The following is a 9,134-nucleotide window of genomic DNA, read 5'->3' as shown; positions in this document are numbered from 1 at the left end:
TTTATTATATAAAGAACGCCCGGGAATTTTTGATTTGGAGAACCGGAGATCGAATCGACCACACGTTTCCTCGATCTGCATCCACCCCTTGGGCCACCTACCACGCGATTGGAGGAGTGACGGAGGGCATGCGGGACCCAGATACGAGGGACAAAAGCAAATTGCGGGCGTCACGGAGGGCACAGTTTCGGGACGTCTAAAACTTGGGAACCAAGTTATACTCCCCAGGTGGGGCACATTGTTTCTTTAAGATATTGATTTTTATTAAAGCACAATGTTAAAAATTAGACACCTATTTACCAAAATAATGGACCGGAAGTTATACTCATCCAAATTTGGAAGAATTTGAACTATATTAATTGGTAAAGAATATGATAGTTGATAATAAGATTTTAGGATCAAACCTTATCTTTATCGACATCTTGTACATTAGTGTTGGCGTATATAACAAAATCACAGAGGGACAGCTGCAAGTGACTTGTTTTATGTCTTTTATATTCAACATACCAAACCTACAGATCTAACATATTTACATAATTTAAAGGCAGTGAAATAGGTATGGTCCATGCAACAACATGAATTCATTGGAGTCGTGAAAACGTGAGAAAGTGAAACAACACATTTCCAAGCAGTAGCTGTTGTAAGGCAAATAGTAAACAGAAGATGAATCAGAACCAAATATATAGAGGTACCTGCTTGGAAATTCTCGAACAGAACCCATGATTCCACCAAATATGTTACAATGAAATGCAGTTCATATCAAGAGACATTTGCAATCTCATCTTTATGAACTGTACTATCTCTGAAAGTCAAATTCATGTAGCCCAATTGAATTGCTTCACTGTAACTTGAGCAAAGATATTAAAAGGTGGTTCTGATACTTGCCGTTGGGATTTCAGATGAGGACACTCAGTGGTCAGTTGACATAGGATCCTCCCTTGACGTATATGAAGCAAGGCAAAGTGACCTTTCAGCTTACACCTGATGCTCGGTTGGGAAGAATTTCCAACTCTTCCAGATGCTCAGTTGCTGTGTCGCGGCCTTCTCACTGGCCCACCAGTCTGAACCAACATTAGGCTCTGACAATACCCCGTCCATCAAATTTGAACTCTTTAGCCGGAGAGAGGGAAACAGAAGCCAGTACTTTCTCAGGCAAGTCATGGCAGGTATCATCAGTGCTGATTCTCCTGCTATCTGCTACTTTCATTTACAAGCAGAACGAAAACTCTTGTGTAGTTATTCAAATGATGCTCTCTGATCCACCAAGTGTTCATTATTCTTAGGCATGGTAGCAGACTCCTCTATTGATGCAGCTGCCGATATCTGACGATCTAAAAGTGACCCACCATTTTGAGTATGTGCTGGTGTAAGTTGCCGTGCAGCAATCCCTTCAGCAATTAAGATTTTTGGTGGTCCACCAATAGGGAACAATTGGAAGTAGCCACCAGCACAGGAATAGAATTTGGGATCAGGGAAAGGCGATGAACTACCTGAACAACCCGAGCTTGGTGATATGAGGCAACCTATTGGGCTTCCAGGATAGAACTGGTAGGATTGCAGCTTATACACCTCACTCTTCTTGCAGTTGGTATCGAGGGAAGTAAACAACAATTTGGCTACTGGCACCTCAGGAGATGAAGGTGTTCTGCAATGCAAGGGTTCTGGAGAGGGGTACAGTGAGCAGTCGAAGGTTTGGCTGTGAAGGTGGAAATGACAGGAGGTGAAACTCAGCCGCTGGGAGAATACAAACTTGGTAACAGAACAGAAAGAGATAGAGGACATACAGGAGATTGACCAGCAGATGAAGTACCCGATGGCAGAAAGGAAACCGGAGAGAAAGGAGGTGCAACATATAGAAGCCTCGGTTCAGATGGATGGCTTGCATTTTTTAGTGCAGGGGCATCCGACAAAGAAAATGCAGGTTCAGGAACAACGACTGTATGGTTGATGCGCCTGTCATTTCCATGAGACCCGAAGCACCAATACACACTGAGCCAAGCAGTTCATCTTCTCCTCTGGATGTTAGAAGAACAAATAAATGTTGATGACACCCAAAAGAGGAGATATTTATATAACATAAATACACATACATGCATAAATTCAGCTTCATCTGTTCCTAGACTTGTAAAATGTTGTTTAGTGCTTATGGCTCCCACAAACAGCGCATCTGGCTATGATCAAATATGTGCAACCTTGTACCTGCTCACAGATTGTTTTTAAGAAACTTAAACCCATGACATGTAAGTTCCAACTGGAGTAGTCTTATAACTGAGCAAAGGCCCACATTCTCCTTCCTGGTCTGTTTTTATTTTTAATTGTCAGAAACAATATTAGTGAACCAGCTTTATACAGCCTGCAATATGTTTTGGTTAGAGGCGTCCTTAACATAGATGAATCTATCACTATTGTTTCTTCCAATAGACTTTTAGTCCCCATATCTAATCACAAAGATGCTGTTCTCAAATCTAATGTAAAACTTCCAAAAATTGGAATGTTTACATTTACCATATCATTAATGATACCCATCTAATTCAGTATATATATACCTGTTAGAAAATAGTTTAATGTCACTTGAATATATAAGGGATGTCAACCCCAACAAAGCTCAATACCAGGAAGGGATCCATAACTATAACTGAACTCAATAAAACATAGCACGAGTACGGCCATCAAATGTTTGCAAGATAAGTTGTCATAAAATGGAACACAATAAAAGTGAGTGCATCCGAAACATAGCAAACAGAAATCATTTCCCACCTGAAGATTGAGTGAGGGTCAATCATGTACTCCACAGATGACAGTTCCCAAGCTTACAATAATGCCCAATGTTAGACGGTGCCATCCAATGATATCAGTTCAAGAACAGATGAATACAAATTGCACGGAAAATGCATGAGTACAGCATATAAACCACTAATACCCTACGAAGAGGCTATTAAAAGCATAATCAAATCCCTGGGCAGTTTATGAAAATATCTTAAAATTAAGCAAAATTAAGATAGAATAAAGAAATCATTTCACAATTCTCCTTCAAGTAACCCTAGCAACCACATTATTAGAACCTATTACATAATGGGTCCTTTCCTAAAAGCTTAATCTTTTGGAATTATTGGTCATCCAATTCAAGATATTTATCATGATATCATAGCTTCTGAGTTCGAAACATGTATTTGCCCCACTTTATTTTACCAAGTAATTAGTTAAAAAAATTATTTATGCATCATCATTCTTCGTTTGGGCTTGCGCCAAGCAATTGGGTTTACTTTCACGTGAGCGATGTTAGAACAGTGGGCTCTTTTTCCTAAAAGCTTACGCTTTTGGGATTACTGATCACCCAGTTTGAAATATTTATCACACATCAAAAGAGTCACTAAAATACGAAAAATAACTGAAACATACAACAATGCCTCACAGATCTGAAGTGACTAAGATATAAGCAAAACAAAATGAATAGCCAAGTCGGAAACGCGGAGCACAAGAACAAAAAAGGAGTATGACGACTCACCGGAACCGTGACCTGCTGGACCCGGCTTTCAGCAGAGACGAACACCACTGCAACAGCATTCACGGTCTCCACGCTATTATGAATTCCCCTCATCTCTTCTTCCTCTTTCTCAATCCGAATAGATCATTTCTTCCCAAAATCTATCCTCAACTCCGCTAAATCCTGCCGATCACTTGTCAATTCCGATAAGAACAGCTCAAATCAACGCAGAAACCAAAATCCCGACAAGAATCACAAAACCCTGGAATTCGCGCCTCGAATCGCCGACGGAAGGGATTGGGAAAGTGACGGCGAATGCGAGGCTAAAGGTTCGAAAGAAGCCGAACTGAACACCTCGAAAGGAAGACGCCATCAAACGCGGGCGTCAAGTCGGCGTCTCACGCGCATCAGAACCGTTGGAACGGGAAATGACACGAAACGAACGGTCTCGATGGCTTAAAGGCGTGTTAGTAATTTTCCGTAAAAAGCTGGTGCAATTAGTGGAGTTTATCTTTCTTATTGTTGACTTATTGACTAAGATCGCCCAGTGTTGACTCGATGGTCGTTCTTGCACTCCCACGTTATCATCTTAGTTAATTATGATTTACATTTAGATCTTTATATTTTAAAAATAATATTAAAATTTTTATATTTATAAAAATAAAATATTTAATCTCAATTCTCCTTCCATCGTTAAAAAAATCACAATTGTTATTACGTGCAAAAAGAATATGAATGAAAAAAGATAAAAATATAATTATTTTATTTTTTAATTATTAATTTTATATAAAATGAAAAGGATCGATGTCCTCCTCTCCTCTTCATTCCAACTTTCTTGGCCACCGCATTTGTTCACCCACCGCATCTATTCGCCTACTCCTCCTTTGCTAACTACATCGTCGCCCATTATTCCAGTAAGAATCAAGAACTTACTCTGTTTCATGGAAAAATCAAGAATACAGTGATTTATCCTCGTTTTTTATGCAATATAAGGATCTCCCTCGTCACAATATCAATAGAACTCTCTTTCTTATAAGGGAATAACGGGAACTCACTAAATTTGCTTGAAGGGAACAATCAAGAAATTTTTTGTTTTAATATATTTTATTTTATCTCTTGTTCTAATGATATCCTCCCCTCACCTCCCCTCCCTCTTTACAGAACTTGATTGTGGATAAAAATTAAAAACTTTCTTGTTTTGATAAGTATTGTACGTATATAATTTCAATTCTTTTTGTATTATTAGAATGGTGATGGGAAAAAATTGAAAAGAAGTTCAGAAGCTGTTATCTCGAACCATTAGTGGTGTACGATGAATAGTATTATACAATTTTATCTTTTTATGATGCTCTAGTCCATCATCCTAAATTTGACCATTATATTCCTCAAAGTAGTCATGTATCGTTGCAATAATTTAATCAAATGATATGATCTTTGAATGCAAGATCAGAAGCAATCTTGTATTCTCTGTCTTATTGATTAACTTTCTTCCACTGCTAATGAAATCTTAAAACTCTTTGGCCTATAAGTAGATGTGTCATTATCTATGTCACATTTGTATCATTATCTATATCGGATCTGACTCATTGGCAGCATTAACTTATTAGTTATTGTGTAAATCAATATTGTTAATATGTTGTTTGGATGTTAACAACAGCAAGCACCTAATGGTCCATGCAATTGCAGGATTCTTCACATTTCAAGAGGCAAATTGCAACAATCTTTCGAGACTGAGTTCCCTGATCGTGTCAAGCTTCCTACTACATATGCAAGAGACCTATTTGAATATTGCTGTTTCAGAACCTTTCATGTGGTGATCAAGAGTCTAGATTATTTGGCCGATAAGGAATTCCATCAGTTAACTTTTGATATGATGCTGGCTTGGGAGTCCCCTGGTGCCAATATATTTCAGTGATTTGTAGAAATGCTGAAGAACTTGTATATTATCTCCAAGGGTGAAATGATTGCTTTGTTATTAAAGAAAATGATTACAGAACTTGCAATGCTGAAGAACTTGTATATTATCTCATATGGCTGTTCTTGAAGCAAGCTCTATGACATCAGTTTGCATGCTTGATCTCTTTGCATATAAATTGGACTGTGAAAGAACTCATAATTCATGATTAGTTTGATAATTGGCTGCAAAATGAATCAGTTTTTTTTTTTTTTTTTTATTGAATCTCGTATTTTGATGATGAAACTAATTGATAATTATGTTTATGTTTTAATATGTGTTTTGAGTGATTAAGGATGCTTCGATGAGTGATTAAGGATGCTTCGATCAGGATGAGACAATTAAAGCAGGAAAAATCATGTTGGGCCGAAGGAACATGTCAGAAGATTGGACGTCGGGCCGGTGAATCAGTCGACGTATTAATAGAAGGCTTCGGGCCGTGGACTCGGGCATCGGGCCAAGAAGAGCGGGTATTGTGCCAAGGATATCGGAGTTGCGGAGTCAACTGGCCGATTGGGCAATAGGCCACAGGAGAGGACGATGCGCCGAAGAATCGGACAAAGCGCCGAAGTTTATTTTACATGTGCAGGATTAACTACGATGGAAGTAAGACATGTAATAGGAGTTACGCCGGAGTTCGAGAGTTCGACAGAAGTCTGGACGGTCGTCGGAGGTTTTGCGGGAACAAATTCGAAAAGTCCAAGAGTTTGCCAAAGAAGCTCATCGGAACTTGCCAAGTGGATCGTCATAAGTCCAGGAGTTTGACGGAAGTCAGCAGGAGCATCGTCGAGGGTTCGTCGGATGTTCGTCGAAAGTTTATCGGAAGCTCGCCGGAAGAAGCAATTGACGCACCGGAGCAAGTTATAGTAAATTTCTTAAGAAATATCGTAGTTAGCATGAATATTAAGCTAGGAATAAGAGGTGATTCCATTAACTTAATCTGAGGGCAATTGGGCCCTTGATAGACCCAAATTGGGCCGAATGGATCAGCCCATTCAGACCCAGATTTCCTGCCAAGCGATGGCACCACCAGGGCCGGCAGTGGCACCGCCCAGGAGCTCAATCTCCGAGTGAGACTAGGTGGTGGTACCGCCCCTGTCAGGCGGTGGTACCACTTGGGCTCAGTCTCCGAGCGAGACTAGGCGGTGGAGCCACCCCAGTCAAGCGATGGCACCGCTTGGGCTCAGTCTTCGAGCGAGACTGGGTGGTGGAACCGCCCCAGTCAGGCGGTGGCACCGCTAGAGCTCGGTCTCCGAGCTCTGTTAGGCGGTCGTATCGCCCAGTCTAGCGGTAGTATCGCCAGGATCCCAGAAATCCGGGAGATGACATTTTTGAGCTCCAAATTCAAACCAGTTCGGGGCCTATATATACCCCACCCTTTTTTGCATGAAAGGGCACCGAAAATCCAATCTTACTCTATGATTTTTAGAGCTCAAAAGTGTTGTATAAGCTAAAAGTTCTCCTCCCACTTTTCTTCTAAGTTTCGATCATTCAAGAGAGGAGTGAAAATTCTGTACGGGTTGTCTCCTAAGTGTTGAATCTCGGATTTTGATGATGAAGTCAATTGTCATTTGTTGTCTAATCTATGTGTTGAGATAAGTGTGCAGGATTAACTATGATGAAAGTTAGACAAGCAGTAGGAGTTGCGCCGGAGTCAAGTTCATGATCACGTTGGGAGTTCGAGAGTTCGACGGAAGTTCGGACGGTCGTCGGAGGTTCTGCGAGAACAGATCCGAGAAGTCCAGAAGCTTGCCAAGCGAAGCTCGTCGGAACTCGCCAAGTGGATCGTCGCAAAGTCCAAGAGTTTGCCGGAAGTCCGCAGAAGAATCACCGAGGGTTCATCGGATGATCGACGGAAGTTTGCCGGAAACTCGCCGGAAGAAGCGATTGACGCATCGGAGCAAAGCTGCAGAAATTGTCTTAGATTTGATCGTAGTTAGCACGTTGATTAAGTTGGAAAATGGGAGGTGATCCCATTAGCTTAATCTTGGGGCAATTAGGCCCCTGAAAAGATAGAAATTGGGCCGAATGGAGCTAACCATTCGGACCCTGATTGCACTAGGAGGTGCAACCGCCTAGGCCAAGAGGTGGCACCGCCTGGGCTAAGCCTCCCAGCGAGACTGGGCGGTGCAACCTCCCCAGCCAGGAGGTGGCATCGCCTGAGCTCAGTCTTCGAGCTAGACTGGGCGGTGCAACCTCCCTGACAGAGAGGTGGCACCGCCTGGGCTCAGTCTTCGAGTAAGACTGGGCCGTGCAACCTCCCTGACAGAGAGGTAGCACCGCCTGAGCTCGGTCTTCGAGCTCTGCCAGGCGGTGCAACCTCTCCAGTCAAGAGGTGCAACCGCCTGATCCCGAAATTCCGGGATTTGATCGTTTTGAGCTCCAAATTTGAATTGGGTTGGGGCCTATAAATACCCCATCCATTCAGCACTGAAGGGACACTGATCCACACCGAATTCTTGATCTTTTCAGTGATTCTAAGAGCTCAAATTTGTGTAAAGTCCAAAAGTTCTCCTCTTTTCTGTTCTTCAAGTCTTGAGTTGTAAAGAGAGGAGAGAAAGGATCTGTAAGGGTTGTCTCCTGAGCCCGTCAAAAGGAGAGAAACTGTAAAAGGGCAGTTGGCCTTCGCCCATTGAAGGAAGGCAGCTAGTTGACGTCGGTGACCTCGTCGGAGGAGGAAGCCAAAAGTGGAGTAGGTCAAGACTGACCGAACCACTCTAAATCTCTGGTTTGCTTTTATTTCGAGTACCTTATCATTACTGCAAACCTCCTACATAACTACTGCTCTCTGCGCCTTTACGAACAAGTTCTAAGTGCTGATCTTTCCGAATCTGGATTCAGACGTCAATAGGTGTTTTCGTACGATCTTTACATTGCAGCTTACATTTACATCTTGAATCTGTTTATAACTGCGAACTGTCTTCTGCGCTTTTACGAACGAGTTTCCTTGCAGTTTACATTTACATTTTGATTCTATTTATAATTGCAAACTGTCTTCTGCAATTTTACGAACGAGTTTCAACATTTAGACGTAAAACTGCATTTAGACGTAAATCGGCTTTCCTTGCACAATCATCAGATTTCAGTTTACGTTTACGTCTTGATTTCAACTGCATACTGCCTTCTGCGAGTATACAAACGAGTTTCAAAGTTCAGACGTAAATCTGCGTTTAGACGTAAATCTGCGTTTAGACGTAAATCTGCTTTCTGCAGATTACTTTTTGAGCTGTACAATAGCAACACATTGTCTTTATACTTCTGCTTAAACTGCGCTTAGACGCAAACTGTGTTTAGATGCAATCTGCGCTTAGACGCAAACTGCGCTTAGACGCAATCTGCGCTTGGACGCAAACTACGCTTAGACGCAATCTGAGTTTAGACGCAATCTGCATTTAGACACAAACTGCGTTTAGATGCTAACTGTGTTTAAACGTAAACTGCACTTAATCATAAGTAATCTTAGAATCGGCTTTTGCATCAAAATAGTTTTTATCGAACGAACGCAGCTTTCGTTTTTAATCGCTGAAAGATTTCTGCTGCACTAATTCACCCCCCCCCCCCCCTCTTAGTGCTCTCGATCCTAACAATTGGTATCAGAGCAAGGTTAACTCTCTAACGGACTAAAACCCAAAGAGAAATGGCATACGCCGGAAACCAAGAGGGGCATTCTATTACGCGTCCACCCATGTTCAATGG

At 41.6% G+C, this 9,134-nt stretch overlaps 1 pseudogene; it reads right to left on the bottom strand.

Annotated features, from left to right (window-relative positions):
- Positions 1-653: 653 nt before the first annotated feature.
- Positions 654-3,859, bottom strand: LOC135679045 (uncharacterized; annotated as a pseudogene).
- Positions 3,860-9,134: the final 5,275 nt, after the last annotated feature.

This window comes from Musa acuminata, chromosome BXJ1-7 (genome assembly GCF_036884655.1).
Source record: "Musa acuminata AAA Group cultivar baxijiao chromosome BXJ1-7, Cavendish_Baxijiao_AAA, whole genome shotgun sequence".
NCBI classification, from domain to species: Eukaryota; Viridiplantae; Streptophyta; class Magnoliopsida; order Zingiberales; family Musaceae; genus Musa; species Musa acuminata.
This window is presented reverse-complemented; position numbering and strand designations above follow the sequence as displayed.